The sequence below is a fragment of the Panthera tigris genome, chromosome C1, assembly GCF_018350195.1.
Source record: "Panthera tigris isolate Pti1 chromosome C1, P.tigris_Pti1_mat1.1, whole genome shotgun sequence".
NCBI lineage: Eukaryota > Metazoa > Chordata > Mammalia > Carnivora > Felidae > Panthera > Panthera tigris.
In genome coordinates this window covers 217,559,979-217,579,581 of record NC_056667.1, presented here as the reverse complement: position 1 = coordinate 217,579,581, position 19,603 = coordinate 217,559,979, and the positions used below count along the sequence as shown (strand labels likewise).

Below are 19,603 nucleotides of genomic sequence, written 5' to 3'. Positions count from 1 at the left end.
TCTGGGACCTGGTCCACGTTTCTCGGGCCGATTCCTTGCTGCAAAGTACAGAAGAGGAGAGGGAAGGCCGGGCTGCAGGGACATCTTTATTATTCCTGGGAGGGGGCAGGGTACACAGCCACGTTGCAGTCACCGAGCTTGTTAAAAACATCTCAATAAATAAAACAAATAAGCAACATATACACTGAAACAGAAAATATTTTAAAAAATGGTTAGCTGAGCAAATCACAAGAGAGAGAGAGAGAGAGAGAGAGGCGAGGGGTGAGAAGGAGTCCAGGCTTGCTTGGAACGATCATGCAGAGGCTGGGGTGGGGGGGCGGGGGGGGCATGCGAGGTTCTTTGTCTGAGAGCCTTGGTCCAGTTTAAACAGAGTTGTACAGGAATGCATTTCTGTTTTATTAAAAAAATATACATTAAAAAGGCACTTAAAGGGAAATACAAATCCAAAATTTAAATCCTCGTAAATATGTTCCTGAATGTAGAGATTTTCAGAAAGAACAAATCCCCCCTCCCCGCCAAAAACAAAAAAAAACAAAAAAAAAACCCAGAAGGAAAATCCAAACAGTGGCAAGGACGATAATGACCATGTCACCAGCAGGGACCGTCTCGGGGGAGGAGGTGTGCGGCCCGGGGTCCTCTATCCAAGCCGCTGCTGTCCCCGTGTCTGGACGCTGTGCCGGGGGCAGAGCTGGGCCCCTTGAGGTTGCACAGGTGTCAGAAGTGACAGACGTGGAGGTGCCCCGATTCCACTTGGGCCTCGGCCCCGCAGGACAGCCTGGAAGACAAGGGAGAGGGAGCGTGAGCCCTCACTGCATGCAGGTGTGCGTGTGTGTGTGTGTGTGTCTGTGATGTGTGTGTGCGGTCCTAGGCCCTCTCATCACGCGTGGATCCCGGCGCCCCCCACCGTGATCAGGGCACACAACCGTCCCGTCTCTGAGGGCCCGCAAGCGCGTGTAAGGGTCTGCCGGAGCGTGCGTGTGACGTGCACAGCGTCCTGTTGAAAGAGTGTGTCCAGGGGCCACCCAGAGCGCCCCCTCCCAGCCCCCCTGCCTGACCGTGGGACCGGCCGGCGAGGCGCCAGGTCAGGAGCCCAGCCCACGGACGAGGGGCCACGCTCTCCCAGAACCGCCACGGCCTTCCTGTGAGGAAGGTGGGCTCACCCAGGGGGCCTCGTCGCCTGGAACGTGGCGGGGTTAGGACAGAGACCCGATGGAGAGGCAGTGAGAGGGAGCGCGCGCAAGGGACCCAGCGATGGGGTCCCCGGACCGCGCCCACGAGTCCCGCTCGAGAGGACGTGCTTCCCGGAAAGAAGCTCGGGCGGGGTGTGATCTCCAGACCGTAGACAGACGTGGCCGCTGTGAGCCACGGTCACCAGTCACGGTAGTGGGAAGCCCAGGAAGACGGGGGTCCTGCTGCTGGGCACGGGCGTCTGCTCAGGGCCTGTCGGCCTGCTGCAAAGGTGCTTCAGGTGCCAAGGGCGAGGACGGCTGGGCCCCACACCTCGCTCCAGGGGGCAGCTCGCGGCCAGGGCCGCTTCCAGCCCGGCGCCGGCTGTTCTGGGGCCGAGGGCTGCTGATGGCCTCGTCCCGCAGGACCCCCGTCCCACAGAACGCTTGGCAGCTTGCAACCAATCCCGACCTATGTCATCCTTCCCAGGAGCCCCTGAACTTTGTTAGGGATTCTTTAGACTGGCTGGTGGGCACTCCGGCTCCCCGTGATCTTTACCGCCTACCCCAGGGCCCGGTGCGCACAGCGCACACCTCCTCATCTGGAGAACAAAGAAATAACCAGATCAACTTCATAACCAAAGGAGGCAAGTCCATTCATCAGAGTCGTCTATGTGCTGGGGCCACCTGGTCCTGGGGGCAAAACGATGCTTGAGGCAGGCCTTTCCCCTGCCCCCGATGCGCTGTGGCCGGGGCTGGGGGTGGGGAGGAGTCAGGAATGGCTTTACCAAGGAGAAGGCTGAGAGGAGGGTCCCTGTAGGAACTTCCCTCCAGGATAAGAAGTCAAGATCAGGCACCCCAGGTCCTGGGACCGTGATGTGTAAGGGTACAAAAACACAGCAGGATCTTTGATCCGGTGATGGGTGACAACTTCCGCAGTGTGTTGTGGGTGTGCACGTGAGTGTGAGTGTGTGTCCCTCATACTACTGAGCAGTTGTAAGCAGGAAGCTTCCCCCTCTCCCTGCACCCCCAACTCCCTTCCCCCAGATCCCTGGAGAATTCTAGAAAGCCCCGCTGGGCCAAGACAAAGGGCTAAGAAGTTTAAGACACATTTTCCCTGAAAGAAACTCATGTGTGTGAAAACATGCACACACACACACACACACACACACACACACACGTCTTTTCTTTCGAGCCCAGAGCACTCCAAATATGTACGCCTTTCTAAGTGGTCCTGGGCAGAAAGTCAAAGGCTGCTCTCTCTTGGAGAATGTGGTTGTAATTAGATAATTAATAAGGGGGGCAGCTAGAGAAAGGTAAATGGAAGCCTTCCTCAGAGGGAGGAAATAATTACAACAGTTTTTGATATATGAGCCGCACCAACCCTCCAAGGGGAAATACAGTATCATCCGTGAAAAGCCAAAAATGACAGAGGCCGTCCCCCAGTAGTGGTGAGTTTCAGGGCTGCTTCGTGTACCCGCGGGGCCCAGGGCTCAGGCAGAAATGAGCAGGTTCATTCGTCTTCTTGACCGAGACCCTGTGGGCCTGGCCCCCCTGATGTCACCCTGACCCCAGCCATGTCTGCTGACATGGGCAGCGTTCTCAGCAACAAATGTAAAACATGTGGGGACCAGGACTGCCTCCCGCGTGTAACAGCCACCTGAAACCATATGCGTGTGCCCTGTCCGTAGTTCACTCCCCACATCTGTCTGTCTTGCAGAGAGGGGTGGGGGGGTGGTGACGGGCAGAGCGGCGGGGCAGCGACTACACTGAGAGGGTGACTTTGCTCCTCTCTGCCACACCAGACCCTTGGGCACGAATACGCAGTAAAGGGTCTTAGTTGACTATTAATTCCAGGACCTAACCCAGGGAGGGAAACACCAATAAAAATCCTCCAAAAGGTGAGGCAGGGGCTTCAGGGGGAAGATTTTATTAAAAGGCCATCCAGCCAGCCATGTACCCACCATCCATCCGTCCATCCACCCACCTTTCACATATCTACCCCCCTCCCCACCCTTCCTTCCTTCCATCCATCCGCTTATCTGCCCACCCACCCAGCCAGGCATCCATCCATCTACCCACCTACCAACCACATATCTACCCCCCACCCTTCCTTCCCTCCACCCACCCACTCATCTATCCACCCACCCACCCATCCATCCATCCATCTATCCACCCACTTACCACCCATCCATCCATCTGTCCATCCACCTACCATCCACATATCTACCCCTCACCCTTCCTTCCCTCCACCCACCCACCCATCCATCCATCCGTCTATCCACCCACTTACCATCCATCCATCCATCTGTCCATCCACCTACCAACCACATATCTACCCCCCACCCTTCCTTCCCTCCACCCACCCACTCATCTATCCACCCACCCACCCATCCATCCATCCATCTATCCACCCACTTACCACCCATCCATCCATCTGTCCATCCACCTACCATCCACATATCTACCCTCCCACCCTTCCTTCCTTCCATCAACCCACTCATCTATCCACCCACCCACCATCCATCCATCCGTCTATCCACCCACTTACCATCCATCCATCCATCTGTCCATCCACCTACCATCCACATATCTACCCCCCACCCTTCCTTCCCTCCACCCACCCACCCATCCATCCATCTATCCACCCACTTACCATCCATCCATCCGTCTGTCCATCCACCTACCATCCACATATCTACACTCCCACCCTTCCTTCCTTCCATCAACCCACTCATCTATCCACCCACCCACCATCTATCCATCCGTCTATCCACCCACTTACCATCCATCCATCCATCTGTCCATCCACCTACCATCCACCCATCCATCCATCCGTCCATCCACCCACCTATCCATCCACCCACCTACCATCCACATATCTACCCCCCCACCCTTCCTTCCTTCCATCCACCCACTCATCTATCCACCCACCCACCCACCCATCCATCTATCCACCCACTTACCATCCATCCATCCATCTGTCCATCCACTTACCATCCACATGTCTACCCTCCCACCCTTCCTTCCCTCCACCCACCCACTCATTTATCCATCCATCCATCCATCCATCCATCATCCATCTTCTTAACCTGTATGGAGCTTCTATCATGCGCCAGAAATGCTAGTAGTTATTTAAAAAGCCCAGAAATGAAACAGAGAAATATAACAGGGGAGAAGAAACCTGTTTGTAAGCAACTAGAACACACGGTAGACAGTGGCAACTTTTTAAAGAAAGTACAAGGCAGACTGTGCAGCCAGAAAGGGAAGGGACAAAGTGCCTTGAACTTTGTGGGACACTGCCAACAAAAGGCAGGGTAGGGAGTAAGGGTGGAGGGGAAATGGGCACAGATGTGTGATCTCTAATCAGTACAGCACACGCAAACACACACACACACACACACACGCCCCTGAGATTTTGCCAGTGGAGATGGGGCGGGGGGGAGGTTGAATGTGAGTCTCAGGAAGGCAGGAACTGCGCACAGAAACCCCGGAGCATGGCCACCTTGCAGAGCGTGGAGCAGATGCCCCGAGCCTCACCCAGGCCCTCGTCGCCCCCTTCGGCCTGAAAAGGGGAGGAGTCTGCCTCCCTCAGACCCTGACGTTGCCCAGCTCACTCGAAGGAGCCACCACCGGCCAGTCCGCACTTGCTGCCCCTTGTTGTTTGTCCCCTCCCAGTCACTATGCCAAAAACAAAGACCCCCAGCTCCTGGGCTCCAGAACACCGGGATTGGGGGGACGTGCCCTATGCAGATGGACAGTAATGAACCCAGCGGTGGAGCTGACGGCTGCCACCTCCCTGGAGGGTCTTGCCCATCCCACATGGGCCAGTCCCCCTGCTTGGGCACTCATCGAGCACCGTTGTTCAGCTGGGGCCCCCCCGTGCCCTCGCCAAGCCTGGACACAGCCTCCTGACCATTTGAACATGGCTCCCCGGGGTTGGCTGGGGGCATAGAACCCACTTACTAACACCAATCAGACATGCCATAAATACGAGTGGAAACCATGTGATGCCTCACATCGGGCAACTGGGGACCACGGTGGGAAGATTAGCAAGCCAAGCGCCTCACAAGTGGCCCAGAGCATGCAGATCAAACTTTCCGGACAGTGGAATTTACCATTTGGAGAGAAGCCACGGGGAGTCTGCATGGAGAAAGTAAGGCTGCTCTGCTTTCAGAGAGAAGGAGCAACCAGGAAGTAAGAAAAGGGCTCTTGGAAATCGCAAAACGTCTGGAAGTGGAGTATTTCTCAAGTAATGGAAGCAAACTAGCAAAACAGACCTGATAAAAAACGATCAACAAATCAGAGACTGACTCATGGAGGTCTCCAGCATCTGAGCAAAAGACAAGGAATGTGGAAGGAGGGAGGAGAGGCGGCCACAAAAGAGATATGGGGGAAGACGTCCCCAGGCTCAAGGAAGACTGACAGTCCCAGATTAAAGAGACACAGAGTTCTGGAAAGAAGAGCTGACAACACGGGTAAGCATGCCACATCACAAGGAAAGTTCTGGATTCTGAGTACAGAAAGCCTCCTACAGGCTTCCAGACAGAAAAAGAAACAAAAAAGCACCCAACGAAGGCCACCCGCTGACAGCCAATCCCAGGATGTCCCGTGTTCCTGCAGAAAGGGGTCCATGGACCACATCGGGGAGCAGAAGGAACATGTTGAGGCATATACGGCTCAGAAAATGCACCCCCCCCCTCCAGGAGCCACTTCTGGGCAAATACTACTTGAAAAGGTCTTTCCACCCAGATGAAGAGTCATTAGGGCTTCTGTCTCCGCAAGTACAGCAGCAAATAATGCGACAATCGTCCCACCGCAAAATGAGCAGGCAAATAGGAACTGGGGGAGGAAAGCCTCAGAGGTCAAAGGTAAAGCAGAGGCCACATCTGTGGGTCCCCAGCCAGCCCGAGCTCCCGCCCGGCCAAGGCCACAGGACCGCACACCAGACAGCCCCATTCATTCATAACCACCACACCCTCCGATTTGCCACTCTGCTTACCAACCTCACTCAAGAAAAGGCAGGAAATCTCAATGTATCAACATTTGTAAGATAAGGTGACCAGGCTACCCAAGATCCGTATCTGCCCTACAAAGAACCCGGGGCCAGATTCTTTTACAAGAGCATTAAATAGAACCTTCTGTGACCAGGTCATTCCCATCTGTATTACTTGAGCTGTTCCAGAATTTAAAGACGAGGAAACACTTCCCATTTTGTTTATTTTTATTATTTACTTTTCTGAAGGTTATTTTTTAGAGCAGTTTTAGGTGCATGGCAGAATCATGGCGCAGGTAGAGAGGGATTCCATGTGCCCCCTTCCCCCCTTCCCCTGCCCCATGCACGGCCTCCCCCATAAAATGCCAAAGCGACACAACTCGGGCCCCCGTCCAAACGGCATCAGAGCCAAAGGCCAGGTCATGCCACCCGTGCCTCTGAATAAGACATCAGCAAGCCAGGTCCCGTTATGTAGGTGAAGAACCCCTTCCACATAACCAAGCAGGGTTTACTCCAGGAATGCTGGCCGGTTAACACTGAAGCCCGGCACAAGACGGGGCCGTGAATGAGTAGCTCGGTAGACACCAGACCTGTAGTCAAAATGTCATGAGCATTCTGGAAGCTCCCGGTAAGACAGGAACCAAGAACACAGCCTTGTGCCAAATCCCAGTGCTGCCATCCATGGGCAGTCCAGCCTTAGGAAAGCGGCCTCGCCTCTCTGGGCTTCAACCCCTCCTGCCGAGGGTCACGCCAGGCCTGCCACCTCGGTGCTACGGGGGTCCAAGGAGCCACAGCAGACAAAAGGCCTGGGGCCTCGCCTGGCTCGTGCCCGACTCTCTTGTCACCTTGAGAGGTCAGGATGCTGCTCCTTCCCCAGCTGGGTCTCCACAGTCTAGACCAACACCTGGCACAAAGTAAATGCTCAGTAAACCCCTGTCCAAAGAGGCCACGGTGAAGAGACCGAACAGCCCCCCGTGCAAGGCTTGTGCAGGCGCAAAGTGCCGGGTCCACTAGAATCACTCTCACGCCTTCTAAGTTCCTGCCTCTCCGACGGTGGCTGCTGGCCAGCGGCACCTGCATCAAACCAGAGCTCGTGAGGAATTCAGGGGCAGGCCTGGCCCTGAACCCGGGAGTCCACCTCTGCACCCTGGCACGTCCCCAGTCCCCAGCTCGTCTGAGACGCTTCTTGAGAATCGGGAACAGGAGAGCATGCTCAGTCCGCGTCGTTCAGTCCCCGGTCAGCAAGGTCAGCCGCAGCCTGGACACGCCGTGACTTGCCAGAGACACGGCAGGTTAGAGACGAGGCTGGGCATCCTGATGCCCCTGGGGGGGGCCGTCCCCCCCGCAGGCAGCCAGGCCCCGAGGCTGTGCCCGCCGGCTGCAGTTCTGCCCCACGCACAGGCGGGCGGGTGTGACACAAAGCGGACACGGCAGGGCAGCCGGCCTAGGCCTCCCGCCATCGGTCACCCTAGGGGTGCCAGTGACAGGCCCTGGAGGCTCTGAGAAGGTCACACTGCCCAGCTCACGGGGAGCTCCTTCCTTCCTGGTGAGGGCTCTGAAGACAGCCTTGGCTCTGGGTGTAGGCTGGCTCTGCCCCGCCCCCCGGCCCGCCAGCCCGGCCAGCCTGGGCCGTTGCCAGTGTGCGGCCGCCACAACGCTCGCTCTCCCGGAGCCGCCTTGCCCCAGGGGCTATCTCTGCGACTTGTCCAGAGGCAGAGGAATAAAACAATTTGCCTTCAGAGGAGACGGTGTGCAACCTCCTTCCAGGTCAGATGTGCGGGCAGCCCCAGTCAGGCCGCAGGCAGGACGATCCCCGGCAGGCAAGCGGCCAACCCCTGCCAGCCTCACCTGGCTGACCAGAAGGGCGGAGACCCAGCTGCCCTTGCTGGGTGCTGGGTGGGGTGAGGGCAGCACGCGGGGGCCCCCAGGGGGGCAAAGGGGGGCTCAGGCCCCCTCCCCTGCCTGCCAACCCCTGTGCACCTGTCCTGGAGGGGCAGAAGGTTAGAGGCGAATGACAGAACACGCCCCCGCCCCCCGCCAGCGAGTGCGGAAGGACCCACGTCTAAGTGACAGGGCAGGAATTACCGCTGGTCCTCCGGGGGGCTCGGACTCTATCGCCTAAGACTGGGTTTCCTAAGGGGTGTCTCGGGACACAGGGAACACTCTGTGGGATGCTGGTGGAGGCAGGAGAAGACAGACAAAGGCTAACTGTCGTCACTGAGACAAACGCAAGTCAAGAAGCCATCGGACTTGTAGGATTTTTACCAGGCTCCTCTGGCTGCCCGTGCCCCGGCTACCCCACTCCCCGAGCTGCGTCCCCCCACCCCCAGCGTCCCTGCCCCGTACAGGGGGGCCTGTGTCCCATCCCTGGGTCCAGCAGTGGCTCTGACAGGCAGGACGCTCTGGTCCCTCTCTGCTGTTCCTGGGGCCCTTTTTCTAGGAGTTAAACAGAGGCCACGGCCACGGGGTTCTCCTAGGCCATGGCGCTCTCCAACGCAGGCCAGAGTCCAAACCCTGGAGCTTCTGTGCTGGGCAGGGCCTCCATTCCCCTCTGGACGGTCTGCTTTCCCAGGAATGGGTGGGTGGGCAGGTGGGGTGCCCCCTGGCACCCACAAGGCTCCCAGGACACCGGCGGGCTGCTAGGCTTCTTCTGCCGGGGCGGAGAAGTGGCCGAGGCGCTGTGCTCGGCATGGCCCTGGCGGGACCTCCCGGATTCCCGGGACCGGTGGCCCTGTGCGTCCAGGTGGCAGTAAGACCGCTGGGAAGGCTGCCAGGAGGCCGGCGCGGGCTGGTGTCCCTGTGTCCCCTGCCTCTCTGCTTCCGCGGCAAGCCCCATGCTTCCAGATGCCAGGGCCTACGCTCAGGGCCTGGGGCCTGGGGCCTGGGGGCAGGGGGAAGGCGGGTGAGAAGACACTGTGCCCCTCTCTCCTCAGCTCTGGGACTCGGGAGTCTGACCCCCGGCCTGCCTTGTGCCTGAGAAAGAGGAACCCCGTCTGCGGTGACTGTATTTATGATGCGGGGGCTCATCTTCCACGGCTCCCCACCGTCCATGATTCCCACCGTCCACAGCTCCCTGGTGGCTGGTGGCCGAACTGTTGGTCTTGCTCCTTCAGGGGAGCGAGAAGCTCCAGCCAACTTGGAAGCAGGGCTGTCTCTCGGTCCCTGTGTCTCTCTCCTTGGGGCTTGGCTTCGGGGATTCAGGCCGACTGTGTCTGGAGTGGCCCGCCTGCCAAGGGGCTGTCCTGAGAGCGACCTGGGGGAAAAAGCAAGTTTGCCTCCGCTCGCAGATGTCTCCTCTGCGAGGTGCCTCCCAGGCTCTGGGCCCCGGAGGGACGCGGCCCCCGGCTCTCCTGGCCAGCGCTCTCGGATCCGAGGGGGCTGGCGCAGGAGGCCCAGTGTTCACTCTCAGGATTTACCCCATCCGCCTTCCTCCGAGGGAGGCCTCCCCACTCGTCCTCCATGAGTCACGGGACACTGCAGAGCGAAGCCCCAAGCTCAGAGGTGGTGAGGGACAGCAGGCCTGAGTCACTAGGTGACAGGAGGGTGCGGCCTCCTTCCGGGACACGGGGCCCCCAAACCCAGGAACTACCTGGAGCGGCGAACCGTGATTTCTCCAGATGGCACCAACCTTGCCGACAAATAAAACCCATCAGCCGAAGAAGGCGGTGTAAAAAAAATCACCCTGCGGGGCCCCATTTCAGGCGCAGGAAGTGCCTGTCGCGATGACCCATCCAGGGACGTCACCCCAGAGACGAGATGGGGCCCGTGGCGGGGGAGGGGACTTGCACCAAGCCACCGGGCAGGTGCAGCGTCGTCACCAGAACTCAGGTCAGCGAAGGCCCGAGGCCCGAGGCAGGAATCCCCATCCCACGGTCCTCCGTCCCACAACACCGGTCACGTGGGTCCAGACCCGCGAACGCTGACTTAGTAAATGTCTTTGCACACTTGACAAAGGAGTATGTGAGGACACACCCCTCCCCGTGACAGCAGCGGTGGCTCAAGAGGAAATTCACCGAAGGTCCGCCGATGTCAGGCCCTCTGCTGGCCGACCGGCTAAGGCTGAGGACAGCTCGGTCCCTGTCCTAAGCCAGTTCACTTGGGGACAGACGGCAGAACACGTTCTTATAACAAGTATGTGCTAAACGTTCTAACAAAGGCACAATAAAAGCACATGGGCTCTTCAACTATTTTGCTACAAACGTAAATGGTTAGAGCAAAATATAGTAAGAGTTAGAGTAAAGGTATGAAAAGGCGCATAATAAAGGCACAGAGAAGCAACAGTTAAACCTCTGGTCTGGTGGGTGGGCTAGCTAAGGGGGCTTGGGGGGCAACGGTGAGCCGTGACTCTGGGGAGGGGCCCAGGGTGGGCAACGGGGGTCCGTGAGAAGCGCAGGGAGCACTGGCATGACCGGGCCGGCTTTGCAGGGGTAACTGTGGGGTGGGCCTCGAGGACCGAGGCTCGAGGAGGTGAGACCCCCCCCACCCACCCACCGACAGCGGGCTTCGGGTGGGGCACGTGTGCGAAGCGACAGGAGGGGTGGTGACCCGGAACCGAAGAGGGAAGAGGAGGGAAGGAGCCTTGGGGGGAGCCAGCAAGAGCAGAGCAGGTGGCAATGAGCTGGAGGGGGGGCTCACTCGGCAGGATGCCCAGCTCGGACCCTAGAAGGGACTTCACACGCACTCTGAGCGAGGCCATCGTCCCCCTGCCCTTTGAAGGGAAAGGGAACGGCTGCTTGCCTTCCTCTGGATTCGAACCCAAACCCGGGGCTCTGTGCTTCCTGTCCTCGACAGACCTGGATGCCGGAGAGGGGGCGGGGAGGTGAGGCCGCAAGAGGCCACGTGTGGCGCCCCCTGCTGGAGGGAGGAGAACGGGGCGGGGGGGGGGGTGGGCGGTCCCCGCATCGGGCAGGCAGGGATCACCAGGCCCAGCAGAGCGCCCACCGGTGCTGCGGGTCAGGGGGCAGGGAGGGCTCCGAGGGACGGTCTTGAGGACCTCTGCGAACAGAGGCAGCCCGCACCAAGCCACGCTGGCCGCACAGCGAAGGAACCAAGACCTGGGAATTGAACCCAGAGCCCCGGGCTCTGGGTGCCACCTCACCTCAGTGCGAGAGAATGTCTCTCAGGCTATTTCCTCGAGCAGTGGGCAAGGTGGGTGTGCAGCCACTCCCGGCAGTGAGTCGGCTCTGCCCACGCGCACCCCCTGGCAAGGGCCACCAGCATTCACTTCCCAAGATCAATCTCAGAAAAAGACGCAATTTTCAAAATGCAAAACTGCTGACAGAAATAAATCTATTTTCTCGACCTATTTTCTTGGACGCTCTTTTTAAAAATACTTTGTATTTATTTTTGAGAGAGAGGCAGAGACAGAGCATGAGCTGGGGAGGGGCTGAGAGAGAGGGAGACACAGAATCCGAAGCAGGCTCCAGGCTCCGAGCTGTCCGCACAGAGCCCGACGCGGGGCTCGAACTCACGACCCAGGAGATCATGACCTGAGCCGAAGTCGGCCGCTTAACCGACCGAGCCACCCAGGCGCCCCTGAACACTCCTCTTTTTTTATTGATGACCCAGAGAAAACATGCTACTTTAGAAATATCATGCACACGCTCGTGCATGTTCGGAAGAATGCTAAGTCCCTACTTGGTAATGGGAAGAGGCCTACTATGCTCCAGTCATCAGCCCTCACAGCTCTGGGCTCCCTGGTTTCAGCAGACGCTGGAGGTGTGGGATGCGTCTTGAAATGCCAAGAGCACACAGGGTCTGGTGCGAAGTGTGCGTTTCCAGGCGCCGCGGACGTCCCAGTTTCCAGGAGCACGGACGTGGCCTCGGCTCACACCCCCCCTGAGCAACAGGCACAGAACCTGTTGCTCCCCAAGCTCTGGACTCAGTTACTTTCAGCCTATGTCACATCCTCAACCTCCAGCACCACGCGAATAAAACTGGCCTCTGCGTGGAAACGCATCATATTTAGAAACCAACGAGCACACACTCAAGCGTCGAAGACTCTGTCCAGTTCGGCTGAAGTTGGCGCGTCTACAGACGCAGGCGGGGTGGCACGGGCCACGGGGCTGCGGGCGGTGCGTGCTGAGGCCGCAGGAGGACCGGCCATCCTGGAGGTGGCCTCGCGGCAGCTCGCTGGAGCCAAGGCTCTGGGGTCTCGAGGGAGGGGGCGCGTGGCTGCCGCGGGACGGTTCCACGAGTGAGACAGAACGCGCCCGGGTTAGCAGCCAACGAGAGCTGAGACTGGATAAACCGTCCAACTTCACGGACACATGGAAGAAGAAAGGATAAACGGTCCACAAACAGACCTCAGTGTCCCATCGCAGCTGCACGACCTCTCTCACACGCGTCCCATACGTTTCCCATGCTCAGTGGCTGCGAATTCAGACGGACATCTTGCAAGCGCTCAGGTCTCTCTAGGGACAGACTGGAGAGGGAGAGAGGCAGCGGGGACCCAAGAACAGCAGGGTTTGCTGGACTGGCCATTCTGCCTGGAAAACGTGCACACCCTTGACCCTCCTGGCTCCCAGAGTGACGGTACCATCAGCCAGCGGAGCGTGACCCCTGGCCTCTGAACTTCCACTTTTTCTTATCTCGGGGCCTCCGCGCCCTTTTCACGACCTCACCTCCTTCTTGCGGAGTGAAGGGGTCACTCTCCAGTATCCACCTCTCTCTCACCCTGCAGCGGACCTCACACCTGGGAGCCCGCATGCCACAGGGACAGCAGACAGGGAGAGAGAGTCCAGGCTGAGATCCAGGTGGCGCAGAGAAGAGGGTACGGCCCCGACGTGAACCCTGCAAACCCCGAGTTAGGTCTGTGAAGATGCCCGCATCAGTGCCCCGGCTCAGCACCATCCAGGACCTCCAGGGCCCGTGGGGGGACACAGAGATGCTCCACTGTTGGCTAAGAAGGGGCCCCAGCCCTGCGGACACAGTCAGGGTCGCCCTGCCCATCTTGAAGCATTTGACCTTGGCATCGCCCCTGGAAGCTGTGTTTGGTATTCTCTCCTGAAAACGACGTCCGTCAGACTCAGACAAAGAGCTGTGATTCCCAACGTTTTATTTCTGAGACTTAAGGCTTCTAATTTCACGGTCCGCCAGTCCACGGGCTTCCCTTGTCTGCGTGGGATCCTGAAGGATCTGGGAGTCTGGGTGGATGTGCACAGACCCGTATTGGCCCACAGGGAAGCAGCACTGTCCCCTTCTGTGGTGGGTGGGTGTCGTAGTGTCTGAAAAGGAGTCACATGTCCTGGTGCTGATCCGACACGGACGGGGCCAGGGCCAGAGATACAGGAACATGGTCTTTATCGCTCAAGTTTTTCAACATTCACTATCCCTGGGTTGAAATTTCCCATACTCAAATCTATGGACTTTTTTTTTCAAAATACTTTTCAATAAGAAAAAAATGAGAGATGACTATGCATGCACATTTCTGAAAAAAAATCGGGGTGCCTGGGGGGGCTCAGTCGGTTGATCGTCTGACTTTGGCTCAGGTCATGACCTCGTGGTTCATGAGTTCGAGCCCCGCATCGGGCTCTGTGCTGACAGCTCGGAGCCTGGAGCCTGCTTCCAATTCTGTCTTGCTCTCTCTCTGCTCCTCACCCACTCGCGCTCTGTCTCTCTGTCTCTCTCTCTCAAAAGAAATAAAAACATTTTTTAAAATAGTGAAAAAAAAAATCCTAAGGGAGACACCATTTCCTTGATTGTGCGGTACACAGAACGGGTTCCTTCAATTTGACAGGTTTCGTGAGATCCCTGGCTGGCTCCTGACCCCTCCCCCACGGGGACTGTGGGAGCAAAGCGTTTGAAAATAAACAAAAGCATTCCCGGGATGTCATGATGAGGGAGCCCTGACTTTTGCCTGGCTCTCGAGGGCTCCCGTCCCGCTGCAGCGGCTGTGACCCAGACCAGATGTTGTCACGTCCCGCAAAGACCCGTGACCAGCGTCTGTGAGTGCACAGCCTGGCCGTGTCTCCCTTCCAATTGGTGTCTCACCTATAAAGCGGGCTGGGTCCGCCTGTGCCCCAGGTGAGTGGCCAGCGGGCGCGTGGCAGGTGCTCGCGGAGCGTTAAGAGATCCGCACGGAGGGCACTCAGGTGCGGGGCGGTTACAAATGAGGGTGGAGGGGTGTGAGGGACAAGATCCTACTCCGTGTCACACGCACTGACTTCGTCTGGGTTTGGGGTGTCTGGACACTGCAGGCAAATAAATCGGGCAGCCTGATTTATGGCACAAATATAGACAGAATTTTCTTTGAAACGATAGAAAAAATAACTATCGTGCGCAGTGTGGCTGGCTCTGCTTAGACTCGGGAAACACAGGGATGGACAGAGCACAGCTGGCTGGCAGTGACTTTAGGGCCTTTGATGTTTAGATATATTCGCTATTTGTGCAATTGGTGCACTTCTAGAGTAGGTGTGTGTGCGTGTGTGTGCGCGCGCGTGTCTGTCACACTATCACGTACCGTACGTACGCACATACACGCTCCAGACACACGTCACATGTGCACACGTCGCATATAAACACATGCACCCCCCCCCGCCATTCTTCCCTAAGGGTCACCTTCGTCCCAAGTTTGCTCCAGTCCTTACCGGTGTCCCCGTGGGGGGGCGGAGGTCACACACCCATGCTGTTTCAAACTGGTCCGTCGCACAGGAGCCGGCATGTGCTGAGGGTGTGGAATGACGCTTCCGCCACACCTGGCCAGTCCTGCCGCCTGGCTTCTGTTTGCCCCCGCGACCCTCTGCTGAATACGGCACCTTCAGGATGGCCAGGATTTGGGAGCCGACGGATAAGGAGCCTCTCTGCACCCTGGACCTGCCATAGCGCCAGGGAGCAGGTAGCCAGGAGGTACCCAAGGAAGGCACTGGAGTCCCTCTTCTTAAAAGAACATTTTTCTTTTTTTTTTAATTTTGTTAATGTTTATTTATTTTTGAGAGAGAGAGAGAGAGAGACAGGGAGAGACAGACAGAGTGTGAGTTGGGGAAGAGGCAGAGAGAGAGGGAGACACAGAATCTGAAGCAGGCTCCAGGCCCTGAGCTGTCAGCACAGAGCCCGACGTGGGGCTCGAACCCACAAACCGTGAGATCATGACCTGGCGGGAAGTCAGCCTCTCAACCGACTGAGCCAACCAGTGCCCCAATTAAAAGAACATTTTTCATCACCCACGTGTCAAAGAACACTTCTGGTGTCTTCCTTTCTGGAAGCATCATCAGCCTGAGCAGTCACTGGGGGGGACTCACAGGTGCACGGGTGCCTGTATAGCTGTGTATGTTCCCAAATTTCCCTGTGTCTTTTTTCATGGATTGCAACAATATTCCCGAGTTTGGAAGCCAGAAGCGACCTCTTATATTTGAAAGACAACAGAGCAGCCCTCTGGCAATTATTCTCAGAGCTGAGTAGCTACGTGTCCAGATACTTGCTGGGGTATTTTTCGGCTAAATCCAGGCCTGCTGCTTAAGTGCAGACCCCCCCTTCCACGTTGTTCATGCATTTAACTACCATTTGAATTCCAGCTTAACATCCCATAATAACGTCTTTTGCCAAGAAAGACCCCCAGTGTCGATGGCAGTGTTTACAAGGGGATTGGGACTTCCACTTTCAATCCTAAATCCAGAAACCCGCTTTCCCTTCTAGACCCTCTTTAATGGAGTTTTGTCAATAAATAGATGTGATGCAGATGTTCTGCCGAGTCTTGAAGAATTCAGGGTGAATCCACTTTAAAATAAAGTGCACGGGAAGAAAAGTCAGTAGACACAAGGAAGTCCCAACAAAACCCAAAACGGAGGCAAGGGCCTCGAAGACAAGCCAATACACCCTGAGCCAAAGATCAGAAGTCAGATAACGCTTAGGGGCAGTGCAAAACGATGAAACATTTTCAACATCGACTATGAGTTATTTCAAGGAAATCTGGTATACTGAGACCCACGTTTAGTAAACACATAAATGACGCCATGGTTACACCCTTTGCAAAGTTTTATGATTTATCAAAAGCTCCAGGGAAAAGTGCCTTTAGAAACCGGGCTTCTCTAAAAATGAACGTGGAGCGACTCACTTTAGATAAGTTTTCTAAGCACACGTCCATTTTACAGAGCAGGGCGTACCCGTCCAGGGCCCTGCGGCAACACAAGGGAGACCCATGAGCGACGCCAGATCATCTGCCCTCTTTTCTCAGGGTGTTTCCGTCAGGGCAAGCGAGGCTTTGCTGCGACGACAAACAGACCCCCACAACTCACTGGGGTAACACGGTGGTCATTTGCGTCTTGTCCGTTCTTGCTTGTTCGGGTCAGCGGGGGCTCCTCTCCACACAGCCTCCCAGGACCCAAGTTGGCGGGGTCCTTGCCATCTTGTAGATGCGTCGTTTGGGACACACGCCTTCTGGCCCCTTGGGGCAGCGGCGGGGAGACTGGAGTCGCACACTGGTTCTTCCACACTTCAGCCTGGAAATGCTATTGTCCCTTGCTCCCAAAGCTCATTGGCTGGAACTAGTCACATGGCCTTGCCCAGCTGCAGGGGTCCTGAGGAGCATGAGGGAGACAGCCACTGAGTCCGCCTCAAAGGCCAAAGCAAGGTTTTTTAATAAAGGCTTGTCCAAAACACAAAATAATTTCCCTCGAGAAGCTGTCTGATAATTAAATTTCACTAATCTCTACCAAATGTTGGGATCAGACTTCTGAAAATTCACAGGTAGCAGAAATAATGGCTGGGGACGTAGGGTAGGGAGAGGGTGCAGAGAGCAAGATGCTAAATCAACCAGTGAAAGGACTTAACTTTTAAAAAAAGTACTCATTAAGATCAACAGAAGGGCACAACACCGAGATGAATACGGTGATACGAATTCGACCTGAAGTTGGTGCCGGTGGGGTCCTAGTCGCTAGCCTCCGTCCTTGTTTGGTTGGGGAGAGGTGGGGCACTGAGGGAAGGCAGGTTATTACTGGAAAGTGCCTCCTCACTCTCCTCCCCCTCCTCTGAGTGATGGGCCACCTGGTCCCCAGGACCGCGGCACGGTGGCCTTGGCGTGAAAGTTCCACTGGGACCCGTGGCTCCGGGAGGCCCGCCATGGTGCAGTGAGCTGCCATGTTGCGTCTAATGGCACCAGACTTCCGGGGAGGCTCCTGTGCTGCCCTTGGAAGAAAGCTCCAAGGTGCCTCAGTGGACTGGCCTTTCACGGAGTCTTCTTGGCATCTGTCCCCAGGATCGCTGGGCATTGTTCAAGCACCTTCTTGGGTGTGGTGAATCCATCTACTCCAAGTTCCGTCTTCCGGGGCTGCCTGGACACGACATTTCTCCCTCTCCTTCCCGGCTCTCTTTCGGAAACTACACTTCCACCACGATAGGAAGGTTTGGCAACGGGAGGTCACTCGGAGCCTCCCTCGTGGAGCAGCTTCTCTTGCTGCTGGGAATCCGTGCTGAAGACAGAGCTCCCGCTGACCCAACACACAACCCCTCCACTGCCGCACGCCTCCCTGCCTTCCCTCTGGACCCGCTTGCCCCGTTCAGCTCCTAAGCGTCATACAGTCACACACCAAGATGGCGGCCAAGAGCACCGCACACATGCAACAACCTAGCGGCTCCAGGAAGCACTCTAGAGGATTGCTTTCCCAAATGTTGAGCAAGGTGAACTCGGGGCTGGATGATGGGGTTGCCATGTACACTGGGCTCATCTTTGCTGCACCGGTGACCCTACGGCACCGTCTGGGGAGAAATCTGAGTTCTTCCGCGCACCTTGTGCTGTGGACCAAAGAAGCAGAAATGGAAATGTTTCAGTGAACCAAAAGGATGTGGACAGAAACCATTTTCCCTCCGGTATAGTCTAGCTTGAGGCTTAGGCATTAATTGTGGAGTCAAAGACATAATTGACACTAAGCAAAGCTGTGACCTTGGATATTTACAGGGGCGCAGGGGCTGACGTTTCACTAGCGGCTGGGGACTCAGACCCCAGAGGAGGGTCTTGGCAGGCGTAAAACATGGGCGCCTTTCTGTTTCTCTTTAGAACACATTTCATGTCTTAGTGGGAAACTCATTAGCGATATGATTGCGAGCTAAGATTACCAGCATACTCTAAGAATGTAAAAACCACCTTGGCTGCCTTTCCAAAATGATCCTAACATATTCCAAAAGCCCCTTCATCCCCCCAGGGTGGTGCAGAGCCGTGACGAGGAGGTTTTGCAGGATTCCTGGAGATCTCGAGGGGGAATTCTCGCCCTTACTCCCAGTTCTCAGACAGAACCTCACCTGCTTGACAGATACCAACCCCCAGGCCCCGGGCAGGGAGGGTGCCCAGACCTCCGCACGCTCCGCGGGGCCGTGGGCTGGTGCGGCAGACAGAACACCAGACAGCCGTGACGGGCAGAGTCACAAACAGAACACTCTCCCCTCGTCAACTGTGCACAGCAAACCCCCGAGAGGCCAGTTTTTCATTGTCCACCTCTTCGCCGGGACCCAATAAAACTGGGCGAACCAGGGCCTCGGCGGGGTGCCGCGTGGGCCCTGGGAGGGAGAAGGTCGGGAGGAGTGGGGGACCCTCCAGCCCCGCAGCACGCCCTGAGATGGCCCGAGCGCTACAGGGGACCCCGAGAGGGAGGCGGCGGCCCCACGGTGTCCCGGCCCCCGTGCCATCTGCACTGTTTGGGACAGACCTGAGAACTGACGGGCCAGGAGGCTGGGGAGGCTCCCGCGGGCTGGACTGGCCCCAACCTGCTCCCAGCTTCTCCGGGAAACATGTCTTCATGTGTGTCCTTCACTGCCACGTCTCCTCCCACAGAGAGAAAGCTCAGTCGATGAAACGATGAAACCCTGGCCTCCCCCTGTCTCCTCCCCCGCCCCAGGGAAGCTGGAGAAGTGGCCAATGACTGATTTGGGAAGAGAAAACGGAGTGTATTCAGCGCAGGGTCTGGAACCCTCTGCCAGGAGCTGGAGCTGGCTGCAGGGACCAGGCGTTCCCCGTGCACCCTTCCAGCAGGTTCCCCACCCGGTGGACCACGAGGGGGCCCACCTTGGTCCAGTTCCGCCGGCACCGTGGGGGAGTCGGCCTGCGTCTGTGAGAAAGGTGATACTGCACCGGCCTTGTCTGTCTCCGGTCTCCATGCCCGGGTCGGGGGAAGGGCACTGCTCATCCCACCCCTGCCTTGCTGGGGGGCACGTGCGAGGGAACCACACCCCTCCAGCCTGGTAAGTAACCAGCCTGAGGCTGAGGATGCTCCTGGCACTCACACCTGGGCACCCGTGGCGTGGCCAGCAGGGAGCGGGGTCCACCGTGCACCAGCTGGGGCTTGCCAGACCTCCAGCTGTAGAACTTGCCATGGGGCATGAGGCTGCTTCAGAAGGAAGCTTCCATCAGGCCAGGCTGAGCCCACCTGCCTCCCCTCTGCCACCTGCCATCTGAGTGACCTTGGGCACATCTCTCCAAGCTGGTCCTCACTTCTCCCAGGTAGAAATGGGGGGG

At 57.3% G+C, this 19,603-nt stretch overlaps 1 protein-coding gene across 1 annotated transcript in view; it reads right to left on the bottom strand.

The window, feature by feature from the left end:
- Positions 1–324: 324 nt before the first annotated feature.
- The window catches only part of TWIST2 (twist family bHLH transcription factor 2), a 50,020-nt gene continuing 30,741 nt past the window's right edge, over positions 325–19,603 (bottom strand). The window contains exon 2 of the mRNA XM_042997791.1: positions 325–775. The gene's annotated coding sequence lies outside the window, so the exon portion shown is untranslated. The remainder of the gene's footprint in view (positions 776–19,603) is intronic.